The following is a 17,453-nucleotide window of genomic DNA, read 5'->3' as shown; positions in this document are numbered from 1 at the left end:
CATCAACAGTGACGAAAGTGTACCTACCTGACTCAAACGTAGTACGATTACCAGCATTAATAATTTCAATTTTAATCTTCTGAAAAGCTTCAGATTGCTGAGATTCCCACAAAAAGTGTACACCTTTTCTAAGTAACAAACGCAAAGGTTCAGTTTTATGTGCAAAGTTTGACACAAATTTGGAGTAATACTCCACTAACCCTAAAAAGGATTTCAACTGATCTTTGTTAGAGGGGATGGGGGCACACCTAATGGCCTTCAATAAATCCTCTTTTGGTTTGATACCAGATTGAGAAATAGTATATCCCAAATAATCTATTTTAGTCATAAAAAATCTACATTTGTCTTTCCTCAAAGTAAGACCAGCATTCAACAAAATATGAAGTACTTTAGCCAAGTTAGTATTATGTTCAAACTCATCTATTCCAGTAATCAATATGTCATCTTGAAAGTAATGAACATGTTTCAGGTCTTTAAGTAAGGAATGCATCATGCATTGAAATACACTGGCCGCAGAGGCCAGCCCGAAGGGCAACCAATTAAATTGAAAAACACCTTCAATGGTCAAGAACGCAGTAAGATTCCTATAATCAGGGTGTAGTACTACTTGATGGTAAGCAGATCTGAGGTCAAGCTTACTGAAAAACGTTGACTTATCCAACAAGAGTACCATCTCCGAGATGTTAGGGAGAGGAAACTTATCTACAATGATATTCTGATTGAGAGACCGGAGGTCAACACAAAAACGAAGTTTGCCATCCTTCTTCTGCGTGACTACAACTGGCGAAAGCCATTCAGAGGCTTCCAGTGGCCCAATTATATCTTGACTTTGCATGTCCTCAAGCATTTCCTTGACTTCTTTTCGTATTGCAATGGGAATCCTCCTGAGAGGATGCCTTACCGGAGTGACATCTTTCTTAAGTTTAATCTCATGTGCATATCCCTCCAATTTACCCAAATCAGAGCGAAAGACATCATTGTACTTAGATAAAACAGAATTAAAATTAGGAAAATCGTCAATGACCAGGACTTTGTCCTTAGATCTAGGATCAAGAATAACATGTAAATCATGTTGCTGTATCCAACCCAAAATTGCTGGACCATCATCAGAAATGTATACCTTTCCTGTTGAATATCTCCCTTTGAATTCAAAAGTGGTGTCCATGACACCCTTTAAATTAATAACTTCACCACTATACTCTTTGGGTGTTATATCACTTTCAGAAAGTAAAACATGTGGCCAACAAACCTTGAACAAGCTAAAAGGAATAATTGTGAACATGGAGCCAGGATCATCTAAGAGTGTCACTGAAACCCCATTTAAAACAAAAACAGCTTTAGGTCTTTGTAGAACAACATGAGAATCATCGCCAAAATCTTGAAGTTCTGATACACAGATGACAGTCAACGGGTATTCAAGTAGTTTATTCTTGAAATAAAGATCAGGAATCAAGCAGAAATCATCCTGCCTCAGCAACCGCCTATCCCAGGATCATGAGAACCAGGAACCACAAGAGTTCTGAGAATGACCTCATGGATTCTCAAGTTAGCACGAGACAGACAGATGCATCAGCAACATAACAGCTTCCATGGACATTCTCTACGGCATATTATCAAGCCCATTATTGCCACTTTAGCAGCAGTTTTCTGCAGCTAAAGCGGCGATAATGTTAACGCTGTGCTTGATAATATGTACCTAATTTGGACCGGCTGTACGAATCTGTCATCGTAATCGCATGCTCGGAAACTGAGTGCATAGAGCTGTACAATTCAGCTACGAATGACGTGACCTGTCCGAATGACTTTCGGAACTAATTCGGACAGCCCTAATAGTTTACGGGTATCATAATCAATCGCTGGGAACTGTGAAAGATTCATTCCGAAGCAAGGGTTCCAAATTGGATTCGGCAAACACAAATTCGATTCAAAGCCCTTCTGAACAAAATCGTAATAGACCCATTAGTCTTTCCCTACAAGTTGGAGGTTAAATTGCAATGCCTACAGTCAGAAACATTCATAGCGTTGTATAATTATCACCCACTTACAGTTTAATCTGAGAGCTTTTGGCACGTCAAACTGGCGGAAGTTTATCAGGCTAGAATGCCAGGAAAAGAGGCCCAAATGGTGATTTGTAGCTTTAAACTTCGATTCCATATATTTGCACCTCATTTCCAAGTGAAAAACATTTACTATTTGTGTAAGAAATTGAGTTACTGGTTGAGGGGGGGAACCCTACTCAAGCAGCAATTATAGTTCTTGTCTGGGTCAAGTCACATGCAAACCCCCAAATTAACCTGTGCATAACCCTTTGGTAGCTTGGCAAAAAAGCAGTCATGCTTAACTCAGAGGCAATGAGTAAAATATTTATTCACCACTTCAAACAGTACTAAAGTGAAACACAACACAATAAAAATCCCACACCAACTTAGTAAATTAGAGTCATGTTTAATACATCATTTAAGTCCAAAATTATAAAAATCCAGTCAGTTAAATTGGAGATATGCAATTTTTAAGGTTTAAATGAAAATAGCACCAAAAAGCACAAAGCACCAATTGTAGTTATCTGGACTCATCAGACCGGGGCAAAGTAATAAGTTCAAGCTGACTGTTATGGATCACAGTTAAGCTACAAGGACACAGTTAGGCCAGCTGAACTAAAAGTACCCTAAATCCGGATTGCGGAGGCCTGGTTCATGGCTGCATTGTGCACCAGTGATTCCTAGAAGCTGTGAAGCTATGATGCAAAGTCCTGTATCGTCATTAAGGATGCTGATGACGAGGGCCTTGTGATGCCAAGTCCTGAATTGAGAGGTGCTGTGCACCAGCTTGTTCCAAAGATGCTGCAAGGCTTGCAATGTAGATTCCTGTGTCATCATGAAGGAGGCCGTCTGGCTTGCGATGGGAAGTCCTATGCCTAGTATGCATCACTCAGTGGCAGTCCCTGAGGGTTGCAGCCGGTGATGCGATGCGAAGTCCTGAACCAGGGATGGGTCATACAGCAGTCCCAATGCACAGTTTGTAAAGGCAATGCATCATGCAGCAGCTGGGAATAAGAGTCTTGTGAGGCCATGCATTGCAAAGTGACTCTGATTCATCAGTTCTGCTGATACCTCGATTGGGTTGGCAGAGCACCTTCAGGCCCACTTCTGAGGGTCCAGGACTGGGGTGGCACCACTTAGGAGGGTAGAACATACAGCTGGCAGAGTCCAGGTGCTGGGTGGGATAGAAGAAGCCTTTTATGTCCCAGAGGCTTCTGATTAGGTGAACAGCCACTAGCCCATGGAGTAACACTGGTGGCCTTCGGTTCAAGATGCAAGTCCAGTCCTTCTCAGGCAGGAAGTCAGAAGAGTGCCAGTCCTTCTTGCAGCAGAGCAGCACAGCAGTCCTTCCTATGAGTCTTCCACAGATCCAGATGTATATCGAAGAGTTGGCGTCTGAGGTCCAATATTTACACCTGGTGTCCACCTTGAAGTAGGAGATGTTACAAGAGACATTTACCCCCCTGAGGTGTCAGGCATCCCCTTCCTCCCTGCTCAGGGCCTATTTTGTCTGGGGTCACAATAGACTAGTGACAAACCCTTTGTGAGAGTGCCCAGGCAGGGCCTTCATGATCTGCAAGTGTGATAGGTGACAAGACTTCCTCTCGGTAACTCGGGGTGACTCATCCTACCAACACTTAGCTTCTCTTTAATTCACTGTCTGAGAGCAATACACAAAGACCAACTGCCAACTACACCTAGCCATGTAACCGAGGATAGATATATGCAATAGACACCAAATAGTTGGGACAAGAAAATACCAACTTTCTAAAAGTGGCATTTTCAGAATTGTGACAAAAAATCTGCCTTTACCATTAAATATGGCTTTTAATTACAAACCTTTAGACACCAAACTCGGCCTGTATTCCTGCCCTTATTCTATGGGAGAGTTAGGCCTTGCAGAAGAGGAAAACAAATGTAGGACTTTTTGACTACCAGGACACGTAAAATTTACAAGTACATGTCCAACCTGTTAACTGCACCCTGCACTCTGGTTTGTAAATGGCTTACCCTAGAGGTGCCATATGTATAAAGAGGAAAGTTTGGGCCAGGCAAACGGTTTATTTTGCCAGGTCTCAATGGCAGATTAAAACTGCACACACAGGCTGCAATGGAAAGCCTGTGGCATGTTTGCAGGGCTACTTCCGTGGGTGACACAATATGTTCTGCATGCCCTCTAGTAGAATTTAACATACAAGCCTTAGGTATATGTAGCCCCACTTCACCAGTGATTTGCACGTAAATTAAAGATGCAAATTGGGTGTAAGCCAATTCTACCATGTTCAGAGGAGAGAGCAAAAGCACTTTAGCAGCGGTTAGCAATGGTAACATGCACAGAGTCCTAAGGCCAACAAAAACAAGACCAGCACAAATAGGAGTGGTGAAGGCAAAATGTTTTGGGGAAGACCACTCTAAGGATGACAGGTCTAACAAGGAGACATTTATTTATTTATTTTTATTTATTTATTGACATTTGTAGAGCGCGGCGAATACCCGTGGGCGTCTCGGCGCTAGTTAAGGGATGGATCAGCAACTGGGGTAAAGAAGATATACAAGGCTATTGGTCAAATAACCACGTCTTTAGCTGTTTGCGGAATGTGAACAGGGAGGGACTTGCTCGGATATGTGCAGGAAGGGTGTTCCAGAGTCTAGGGGCGGCAACCAGGAAACGCCTGTCGCCCCAGGTGACTGTTCTAGTGCAAGGCACAGCCAAGAAGTTCTGAATAGAGGAACGAAGAGATCGGGTTGGGACATGATGGAGAAGATTCTGTTTGAGAAAGTGGGGACCTTGATTATTGAGTGACTTGTAAACAATACACAGCGATTTGAATTTGATACGGCTGCGTATCGGGAGCCAATGGAGATCCCTAATGATGTTTGTAACTGGTGCGAACTTGGGGATCCCAGCCAGCATTCGTGCGGCTGCATTTTGGATTGACTGCATCTTATTTGTCACTCGGACTTGGGCATTTAAGAATAGAGCGTTACAATAGTCCAAGGAGGACAGGACTAGTGAGCTGACCAGTGTTTTCCCGGCCGTGTTCGGTAGGAAAGGTAGTATTTTCCTAATCATTCTCAATTTCATATGAGCTGAAGCCGCAGTTTTATTCGCATGTGCCATAAAATTGAGGCCAGCATCGAAGATGACGCCTAGATTTCTCACTTTGCTGGCTGGACTCGGCGGGGGACCGAAAGATGGTGGCCACCAGACAGGTGACCAGCCCGGGGAGAGGTGACCGAAGATGACCACTTCAGTTTTTTCTGAATTGAGTTTCAGACAATTCGTGGCCATCCAGTCACCTATTGCCATCATTCCTCTCGTGAATCGATTGGCCACTTCCTCCCCGTCCCCTTTGATAGCCAGTACCAATTTGGTGTCATCGGCGTAGGAGGTCAGGCTCATCCCAAATGCTTTGATGACATTTGCAAGGTCCGACACGTAGATATTAAATAGTGTCGGACTCAGGGATGAGCCTTGAGGGACCCCACACGGCACAGACACCTTCGATGATTGGTTGGGTCCTAGAGATACTGCTTGTGATCTATTGGCCAGAAACGATACAAGCAGGTCCAGTGCAGTTTTCTGGACCCCCAGTCGTTCGACACGGTCGACTAAGATCTTGTGGTCGACCGTGTCGAAGGCCGCCGAAAGATCCAGCAGTACCAGGAGTGCTGTCCCCCCCTGGTCTCGTATGGCTCTGATGTCATCCGCAGCCTTTAGAAGGGCAGTTTCCGTGCCATGACATTTGCGGAATCTGAACTGGGTGTTATCGAGCAACTGGTGCTGCTCCACAAATTCCGACAGTTGCTGATTCATGGCTTTTTCTATTACCTTAGCCAGGAAAGGAAGACTGGCTATCGGACGATAGTTTTTCAGGTCATCTTTATTCAAATTGGCTTTCTTTAAGAGGGGTTTGACCAACGTACTACACTTTTCCAATACACCACCATCAGGTAATGGTATTTACCAGGTGCGGCTCATACCTCACCCTCATCAGCCTACTTGTAATCATTGCTTTAGACAGGAAAGAAATGAGAAAAGATTAACATAGAAAAGTGCCTAGAATAAGAGAAATTCTGTTAAAATAGGTGTGCAAAAAAATCAGTATTCAGAGTTCTTAGAACCCTGTTGGGCCAGTTGACAGGAGCAGTGCATGGGACCATGCACAGAATTTAGAGTAGTTTGCAGGATCAGTCGTGATGAAGAAAGGAAAGAGTTGGCGCCAGTGCAGTCAGAACATCCGGTATGCCTATTGATTGAGGGACTGAGCAGTGGCAACTTTTCAGGCAGGGCTTTTGAGCCTTTTCTTCCTGTGAACTGGAAGGGACAGACATTGTGCTGTCATCATGTTGGAACTTGTGGCTAAGTTGAACAATGCTCCAATGTCAGGTATCTATGTTTGACCTCTTGCCTGCAAGTTTTAATTTTGGAGGGTCCACCAATCCTTTTATCCTTCTGAGGTCAATACGAGGAGTACTATGAACCTGGGTACTATTGAGCAACAAGATGCCTCATGAAATGACGAACTCCCATGGCTGTGCTCTGATTCTCAGTTTGTTTATCCACCAAATGGCTCTAAGACAGACTTCTTCTCTTCAATTGCCAGAGTTCTGACATAATTTGGCACTACTCAAGTGATATTTGGAGTGGACTTTACCGTGTCTGTTGGCACCTTGATAGACATACCTAGTAACCTGGATTTGAATATTGCCTGGGACAGTGGTTTGCTAACTGATCTTCTGACTGACCATCCCTTAAAAGACATATGGAAACTGTTACATCCATTAACCAAGAGTATACTTTAATTTCCTGCATACTCCGGATGTGTACCATGATAGACTGCTTTTTAACATCTAGCCTTATCCCTCTAGTCATTGTAATTTGTGAGATACTGGAAGGTAGCATCTCCGGCCATGCCTCGGTTAAACTGGATATTTTTGTGTGGAGGGGTGGGCCAAGGTATGGAAGACGAACAAAAGACTGGGAACTGTTTCCCATTGGTTAGGGTGGAGTCAGGAATCACTGCCACCTACAGGCCAGTGCCAGCCATAACAGTGGTATCCCCAGTACCCTCCGCAGAACACACCTAGACCTGAAGAAGAACACAAGAGGACTGGGCCTGCTGTCTGTGATCTGGCAGAGGCCTTGAAGAATTGACCCTACTCTCTCTTGTACGAAGGACAAAAAGTAGATGCCAAAGGTCATAAGGCTGACCTCCTTTTCAAGCTACAGGGATACAACAAGCTACAAGAGGACTTTCATGTAATTTCCCAGCTGATCAGTGACAACTAGAACTTGTCTGAACCTTTTCTTTGGTGGGTTTCCCTTTGCACACACCAAAAAGCTTGATCAATTGGTTTTTAATGGTGCAGGGTTTTGACAGTTTTAATTATAAGACTGCTTTTTAAATACTTGTGTACAATTGGTGGACTCCTTAATTATTGGGTTCATCATTTCATATTGACCAAGAGGGCGGGTCAATCATTCATGCACACTTTACAGAGTGCCACCCCTCCTTTTCCTGCTCTGAGAGCAGAGCAACCCTACCCGGCAAAGACGCAGGAACAGATAAAATTATAATAATGTCCAGTTATTATAATTTTATTTTTCCTTCATTTCCACTGCTAAAAGCACTGGGGCAATGCTACTCAGCCTTGGTGGAAGAGCTTCCACTGGCAAATATTCTCTGTGACAATCTTCCATTTCCCATACGTAAGGTCCTGTTTTGATAAAAAAATAACTGTTTTATGGATGTTGCATGAAACATAAGCACAACATTTCTATACAAAATGTCTCGAACATGTAATAGACTCATACGTCTCACCCAAAATAAATTAAAGGAAAAAGTTCTTTAAAACAATCTGTTTAAGAATAATTTAAGGTCATCAGATCAAGACTATCTGTAAAACAAAGCTGGCTCTATCAGTGGCCCCCTGAAAGTCTGGGACCCTGGGCCAGAGCCCACTTGCCCACACCTTAAAGCGTCTCTGGAGGTGGGTGCTTATTGCCCTTCACTAATACTCTATCTTCTTACACTGTTTCAAACCTGTAAGGACCAAAATGTCAAGATCGCTCTCTCACTGGATGTGGAGAAAAAGTTTGACTGTGTACAACCAGGATATTTATTCGGCACCTTGGAGAAAGCAAGGTGTGGCGCCAAGTTTGTAACTCTGGTCAAGTGCCTGTATTTGGCCCCAATGACTAGGAATAACTGGTGGTGGATATTTATCTGATGCATTCCAGAGCAGATGGATACCTTGCCAGGATTGCTCGCTGTCCACGTTCCTCTTTGTGCTTACTTTGGGAACCTTGGCTACAGCTGTCAGACAATGTCATAGCACACAAGGCATAACAACCAGACTGGCACCCAGAAAGTCTTTATGCAGACAATATGGCACTCACACTAAAACAACCCAATGCTTTGGTGCCCAACCTATTGTCTCTGATCCCAAACCTCTTGACCTTTACTAGATATAGGGTTACCTAGTCTAAAAGTGAGTCCCTTCCACTTCTCACACAAACCTTGAGAGTGCAGAGAATACTACAATTTCACATTGGTAGCATCAGAACGGTATACAACCTTTACAACAAATCTTTTACCACGCACTACCATTACAAGGCAGTCATTAGAACGCAAACCATTACAACGCATTGCGCTGGGGGGCGCTCTAGGATAGGGAATACGTTTAATTTACTATCCAACACCTTCCCTAGTGTCCACGGGGACTGGAGTTGGAATAGTAAATTAAACTATTCACTATCCAGCACCCCAAAGCGCTATGCGTTGTAATGGTATGTGTTGTAAAAACCGCGTTGTAATGGTATGCGTGGTAAAAGTATGCATTGTAACGTCATACATCCAATATTGCACCAATGTTTAACTTTAGCATGTTGTCAACCTTGCTGTTAAAGACTATTAACTCAGAGATTAGTCATTACGTGTGGGAATCTAAAATGAAATTAATTAAGGTGGCCAGGTTTTATGCAGGTATTCCAAAGATTCTACCGGCCTGCAAACATGCTCGAGCAGCGGGTGGATTCGTAAAGGAATGTCCAGCATCAATAGACTACCTATTTTTTTTACCCCAGTGAGACATCAGATGCATTACATCCTATATCATTTACAATTTTTCTGGCTGGGCACACTATACATTAAAACCTGAGCATCAATGGGTTTTATACCTAAAAGCACCAATATGGAGAAAACCCAAAATAAGAATCGGACTCAGAACACTAAACTGGTAAGAATGGTGGTAAAAAAGCAGGAATACTCTTGGAGATGTGATAGAGCAAATCAGGCTCGAAACTTTTACAGACCTTCAGCAACAATGCCAACTTGTTGGTACTCAGGTCTGGAGATGTGGCCCATTGGTGCTGCTCTGTTTCACAGATGATCTTGAACCGTTTACTACAAACCCTCCGAGGTTGAGATCTGGAAATATTTGTAGACTTAGGGCCAGGTTATAGAAGTTGTGTCTGGAATGTATGGCACTGTAATAGTGAAATTCTTATTGGTACTAGTAACATTTTAAAAGCCACGAAGCAATGTTTACTTGGTACAGAAGTAGAAGACACATGCTGGAATTCCCTCTTCAAGACAAATATTTGAGAGAATGAAGACTCACATTTTGCAGCCAACATGAGCCCCAGCGCGGTCTGCTGGAGATGTGGTGAAGAAGCCTCTGATATCATTCACATATTGTTTGTGCGTGCTATCATACACATATTGTTTGCGCGTGCTATTATACAAATATTGTTTGCGTGTGCTATCATACATATATTGTTTGTGTGTGCTATCATACACATATTGTTTGTGCCTGCTATTATACACTTATCGTTTGCGAGTGCTATTATACGCATATTGTTTGCATGTGCTATCATACTCATATTGTTGGGCCGGGCTATTATAGAAATATTGTTTGTGCGTGCTATTATACAATTATTGTTTGCGCGTGCTATTATACACATTTTGTTTGCGCGTGCTATCATACACATATTGTTTGCGCGTGCTATCATACACATATTGTTTGCGCGTGCTATTATACACATTTTGTTTGCGTTTGCTATCATACAGATATTGTTTGCGTGTGCTATCATACACATATTGTTTGCGTTTGATATCATACACATATTGTTTGCGCGTGCTATCATACACATATTGTTTGCACTTGCTATTATACACTTATTGTTTGTGCATGCTATTATACACATTTTGTTTGCGCGTGCTATCATACACATATTGTTTGCGCGTGCTATCATACACATATTGTTTGCGCGTGCTATTACACACATATTGTTTGCGCGTGCTATTATACGCATATTGTTTGCGCATGCTATCATACACATATTGTTTGCCTGGGCACCGTGATTCTGTTCCTCTTATAATATCGATAGTATTTGACCTTATTGAAACATAATTAAAGCTCCTAGTTTTCCGTTTTTACTGATTTTTACAGATAAATACAGACAGAAAACATCGTGTTTTCTGTATGTATTTATTTTTAGAAGCAACAAATATGAAACATTGGGCTCTTTTAAGGGGCTCTCCGTGCTGTTTATGAACAGCTGAGCAGATAGACAGCATGAGGACTTTAAAAACAGGCTGACATTTAATTAAATACAATTATATGTCAACATGTCAACATACATTTGTAGAATAATGCTAATATTTTCCTGTGGTTGTACTGTTATGTTCTATTTGGCTGCTTAATTTGCTAAACAATGACAGGCATCAAAGTACCTGTGCTCATGTGCCAGTTAAATAAATGTGGAAATATACTATTTAACAACTGAATTTATTCACAAAACACAAAATAAATACAAAAATACTGATAAGATAGCTAACAAATAAATATGGATAAATACAAACTGAAATGGAAAAAAAATACCATAAAACCAGGAGCCTTAAACATACTGAGATTAGCTACTCTTCTGGTCAAATAATTTAAACAGTCTTTGTTATCTGATCACAAACCATTGAAATCCCTTTCTGACTCTCAAATGTTCATGCTTTTGTACATAGCATTTTTTTCTATAGCAATAATTCCCGCCATTATTGCGATCAGAACACAGCAATTTTGTTTTAATTGGTTGTGTTTCCCAAAAATATTTAGGCATAAAAAATATTATGCAGCATCACGTTTCATCATAATTTACGTTTTTTGAAGGAGTGAAATGTCCTTAAGGTGTTCTTAATTAATTTTTTCAACACATTTAGGAGTAGCATTGGCATATACAATAAGTAAATTAAAAGAAGCTCTATGCTAATTTGATGCAAAAACATTGCCTGAAAGAACACAGCTCAGCTTATGAAAATGATATCTGCGAATGAATATGAAATATTCATTTTTCACTGAAGTATACATTCGTATACTTCCAATATTATAGATTATGCTATGACTTAAAAAAAAACTGCTAAGTGCAATACAGGACAATTAATTACAAGGGAGAAAGGGATTGTGGTTGGAAAAGGAATTAAAATTGTCCTGTCTTATCTTTATTTTAGAACAAAAGTTGTAACCCGAATATGTGACAAGGTAGCCTGGCATATACTATCCACTATTCTAGTGGGCACCTTGCACCAGTCCAAACTACCCTTTTTGATGGTAGGTTTAAAGACAGCCTATATAGAAAACTAGCCTAGTGGTAGCTGTGGAGAGCAGCCTTCAGGCTAAGTTTTGAAGGAATGTAAAGCAGCTTGTTTTACCAGTCTATAATCTCATTAAAGACCAAATGAAAGGAGAACCACAACCGGTATATATATAAAATATATGTATTTATTCTAAACACATTCCTCTAGTCTCTTCGTGAGGCTAGAGGCAAAAGTACATTCAGTAAACCTATTTAGCACACAGTAAACTAGCACAGTATATGTTGAGCCCTAGGGGCGTACCAAACCATATACTAAGAAAGTGGTATAAGAACCACGACTGACTGAAATAGATACAAGGCCTAAAGCCTTTAGAACCGCTGGGGCCACCAAAAACCACCCAAGGTAGTGACAGAGGGGACCCACGGGGGACGCGTGCAGTGTCCAAACACAGCTGCGAATCACTGTTAACTTCTATGGGGAAAGTCGCGGTTGGAAAATTACAGATTAAGGACACTTAGAAGAGGACTTGGAGCAAACCCCTTTAGAACTAGGAGGTTCTAGAGTCAACACCCACTGGAGCACCGGAGTACTCGAGTTACCTCACCCAGGGAAGCCGGCTGCAGAGGTGTCTTTTCGTGTCTGGTTTGGTCGTCGATTTCGATGGCGAGCTGCTGAAAAGTGCTGCAGGCGACCAAGTGGATCCAAGGATGGATTGGAGATCTGAAGAACCTTAAAACAGAGGGGACAGAGTCTGGGTCACTAGCCAGTGACCAGAAGACGATGAGAAGATGCCATCCGATGTTGGGTGATTTTAGGTGAAGAAGGTGAAGCTTGACTCTTCAGCCACGAGGACCAGGAGGTGTTGAGGACAAACAGGAACTGGATTCCCGCTGTTCCACAAAGGATGTCATGCGGCGGTGTCGGATTCCAAATTAGAACCAAAAAGCCTTGACAAAAGCAACCCATGCAGAAAGCAACGATTGGATTTGGTGCAAACCAGCAAGGTCTGAGGGACTCACCCTTTGGAGGGGAGTCAGGGAACGTCTGGCGCAACCAGGAAAACCCAAGAAACAGAAGAGTTACCTTCATGAGGACCCACCAGTCGACGGACCAGGGATCGCAAAGGGGCCTTAAGCAGAAATGCTAGAAGCAGGCCCATGGAACACTTGTGGAGTGTAGGCCCACAATCGTCGGTGCAAATGGTGCTCGGGCTTGGACTACAAGTAGCCCAATGCACAACTTCACTAGCGCACTGGAAGTTGATGCACTTGCAAATGTGCACTGTGTCCAGGAGTTCCAAACCCACATCACTTGTGAGGGCAGTGGGTCTCAGCTTTGCTGGAGTCTCGTGTTGGCCTCTGAGAAGTCCAGAGTGACAAATTCATCAGGATCTGGCGGGAGCCTTGGAAATGCAGACCAGCAAGATGCTTCTTTGTTGCCTGTTTGAACAGGGGAGTCACTCCTTGACCCCAAGGGAGATTCTTCCATCTTCTAGTCGATGTAGAATGTCGAAGTTCCAGGATATATGTTGCAGAGTTTTGTCGAGGTGTAATCTGAAGTCCTAAGGGCTAGGTTCCTATACTTATACTAAGATAGGGGTTTGGAAATACTCTGGAGACCCACCAATGGAAGGATCCAGGGAGGGAGGTGGCTACACCCCTTTCGTTTGTCCAGTTTCGCGCCAGAGCAAAGGCTGAGTGCACCTGCAACTGGTTTGAACTGGGATATGCACAGGGACACCAAGTGTGCCCCCAGCACTGTCTGAAAAGCATTCTATGAATGCACCCACCCAGCCCCAATACACTAAAGCCTGTCTGGGAGTAGGCTACACCTTCCTGTGACAGAAAGTGTTAGATCTGGGGGTCTCTAGTTGGCAATGGTATTCACCTTTGTCCAAATAGGGACCCTTACTTCTAAGTCAGGATAAGGGGATTACACTCCTTAATAACCCCTGCTCACCCTCTTGATAGCTTGGCACGAGCAGACAGGCTTATCTCAGAGGCAGTGTGTTAAGCATTTCTGAATATACACAATAATCCAGTGAAAACACTACAGATGGACACAACTAAGGTTTAATAAAAATAAGTATTCTTTATATAGACTTAAACACAAGACCACAAACAACAAAAATCCACAATACTACACTTAAGATTACTTAAAAGGTGATTAAAGTTGCTTAGTTCAAGTTAATGGTAAATGGTTCTCAACAAGTACCTGGATGCGTAACGCAACGTGAACAAAAGGCTCGCAAAAGGGGAGATGCGTTGGTTCCTTGATCCGGGGGAACGGTTGCGTCCTGCCTCAATGCTTGCGCAGAGTAGGGGACTCGTCGTGAGCCTCACTGGTGCGGAGGTGATGCGTAGATTCTATGCCTGCAGGCCCGTTTCAGTGCTCAAGATGGCACCTTGATGCGATGCGATCATCTGGTTGCGATGCGAGAAGATGGTGCCCTTGATGCGGCGATACGAAGCCCTTGGAGAATATTCTGTATATGAAAGTCCTTACAAAGTTCCTTCTCCTTTCCCTTGGCAATGAAGCAACCACTGCAGGCCAACCCAGCAAACAGCACACTGGCAGAGGGGCAGTCCAAACTCCTGCTGCTTCCTTGGTTCTTCTCCTTGGCAGAAAGGTTTCTTGTTCCAGAGGTGATCTAATTTCTTGGGATCAGGGTCCCAATATTTATACCCCAAAATCCTTTGTTCTCTGAAGGCAGATAGGCCTCTGCCTAGTCCAATCCAATTCCTGAGAATTTTGTTTACATGACTCTCTTCTTCAATTCACTGTGCAGGGCAAAGACATCAGCCCCCCTACAGGAGGTGGAGCCAGCACAGGGGAGGGAAGATACAGCTCTGGAGCACTCTTTTGACATGATTCCTCCTCTCCTTTCACAGTGCAGGGCAAGCCACAGGGAGTGGAGCCAGCATTGTAGAGGGTAGGCCCAGCCCTATTCAGGTCCCAGGTGCAACTCCTCCCTTCCACCTAGATGCAGATCTCTCTATTCACCACTGGGCTGCCCTAGCCTGTCTCCTGGAATTCCCCAGCCCTGTCACTCACAAACCCAGACAAGGAATACACAACCCAGCAGAGGCAGGCTCAAATGGTTGGGCAAGCAAATACATGGTTTCTAAAAGTGGTATTTTCAAACACAGAATATTAAAATAAACTTTACTAAGAGATGTATTTTATTATAGAGTTCAGGCACACTAAATTTGAACTGCTACCATGTTTCCTGAGTGAGCTAGGATTATAAGAATGTAATAATCTAACTGCCCATTCTGGACTATGAGAACAGGTAGCCTTCAATAGTGAAAACGAAAATGACTGTAATTCACTATTAGGACATGCTACACACATCAGGGCATGTCCTACCTTATACTTACAATGCACCCTGCCCTTGGGCCTACCATAGGGGTGTCTAATATGCAGCAAAGGGAAGGTTTAGTGACCGGCAAGTTGGTGCACTTGGCCAGGTCGTCATGGCAGTGCTAGACTGCACAAAGGCCTTGCAATGGCAGGCCTGAGACACACTTTACAAGCTGCTTCTGTGGGCAGCACAACCAGTGATGCAAGCCCACCAGCAGCATTTGATTTACAAGCCCTGGGCACACATGGTGCACTGTACTAGGGGATGACAGATAAATCAAGTAACCAAATCATTGAATCCAACTAGTATATCAATTTTACATAGGGAGCACTTGCACTGTGGCACTGATTAGCAGTGGCACAGTGCCCAAAGCATAAAACCAGCAAAAACATATCAGAACAGAGGAGGCAATCTGTCAATATGGAAGGGAGACTCACGCCAATGATGTCAGGTCTAACACGGAGCCTATTGTCCAGGCCTCCCTTGCCAGAGTTTCGTCCAGCAGCAGGAGGCCAGACTCATGTCTGTGGCTACAGCATCCATTTTGTGATGTTGGGGCTCTTTTAAACTAATACCGGTTAGGTCAGTGTGTACCCTCTAGAAGGGTGGAATTCTACCCCTGATGCCAGGACTGGCGGGGCGGGGTGGGATACCAAAGTGTTTGACACCAAACACAACATGTTTCCATGCAGCCATTCCAAAGTTAGCATTAACCGCGAGGTTATAATGCACTTTAGAGTAAATGGTCTGGCTGCATCACAGAGCAGCATCAGAGAATAGATTCCGAAAGCTGCAGAGGGGCTGCTCCTGCATGGGCACCCTCTCACACAAAACCAAGCCCTCTGCCTTCAGGATTGATAAGGCCTGTCATAGCAGAGACTTACAGGTTTATATGTGTCAGTGATTAAAGGTAGCCTATATCTCAGTAAGGATTGCATGCACCACCTTACCCAGGCTGCAGTAGCAGACCTGTGATGCCTTTTTGGAAAGCTTCCCAAGGGTGGCATAATACATGCTTTAGCCCCTGGTAGGCCTCTGGGCTACCTATGCCCTTAGAACCTAAGGTACCATATACTAGGGACTCACAAGGGTAACCCAGTAACCAATCTGGAGTGTACCTATGTACATGTAATCGCGTTAGAGAGGAAGCAGCTAGGTTGGGGTCCTGGTTAGCAGGGCCCCAGCCAGACTAAAGTAAAAAAACAGTGAAACACCAGCAAAAAATGGGGGTAACCATAGTAAGCAGACTACTCTCCTACTGAATCCATTTAATTACAGTTAAAGTGGCAAACTACAATAACAACCCACAGTAAGGTTTAGCAAAACATGATTTGAAAATGCAGACCGATATTTATAACCTTGGAAAATACTGCAAAAAGTTCTAAACATCATATATACCTTTTTGGTTGTTACTTTACATGTCACCGTGAAAATGTGGAAAATGGCTTTGATGAGACTGAATTAAAACATCTGCCATTTATGACAGCTTAACAAATAGGTAGTAACAATCTCAAGATGTGCCATCTTTTTTCACCCCTCAGATAAAGAACGTGCATTTAGTTGATCTACTGATTTTGTTTCTTCAATATTACACCCAATTTAAGGTTCTAACTTACTGTTGATGCAGTTGAATTGCTTGATTAAGAAAAAAAGTCATAAATCTGCCCCATCAGAATTAAAATACTGCCTGTCTTCTCCCAATTATTTCGATTGAAAGAGCCCAATGAAGAAATTTGAAAAACAAATGGTGTATCAATTTTTGCCGGTAAGAGTAAATTAGAACATTTGAGGCAAACGAGGAAACAGAATCTCAGGATATGTCATGAAAAACTCTCATTTTCCGGCTAGGATTAACAATGCCAAAAAATATTCCCAAAGAAATCTTAAAGGTTCTAATGTGCATAGCAGCTCATTGGGCAGTCCATAAAGAGGTTTGTCTCGACAAACACACTTCTTCAATGACTTTCTCAGTTTTATTATCTTAAAATCCCCCCAAATCAGAGAAGAATTAGAAATAAGAATACTATAGAACCCTTAATTTTTGCGTATCATTGAATATACCCTTTAACAGTGTGGAAAAATTCTTATCTTCTCACATTTACTTGTCCGTTCAAAATCGTCTCCGAGAGTAAATCTTCTATTTTCTCCAACAGCTGTTGTTATTGTAAAATACTGTTCACCAGGCTTGATGTCACCCGGGCATAGGGACCAAAGAGGCTGTCACACCAGTAGCTGATGATCTTAGAGTGAATGGGGTGGCTTCGGCACACTCGTTTTATTAGATCTGTCACCTGATTTCTACACTGTTGGTCATCCACTTCTTTTGAAGCTCTAATCTGATTGCTAGCTTAAGGCCCCTGCTTTAAAATTGATTGAATCCTTTCTTTCCATTAGGAATCAAACTCTTCAGTCATGGTTGTGACGTGGATGGACTGATGTAGGTGGCCATGCCTGAAT

This window comes from Lissotriton vulgaris, chromosome 8, assembly GCF_964263255.1.
Source record: "Lissotriton vulgaris chromosome 8, aLisVul1.2, whole genome shotgun sequence".
NCBI classification, from domain to species: domain Eukaryota; kingdom Metazoa; phylum Chordata; class Amphibia; order Caudata; family Salamandridae; genus Lissotriton; species Lissotriton vulgaris.
This window is presented reverse-complemented; position numbering follows the sequence as displayed.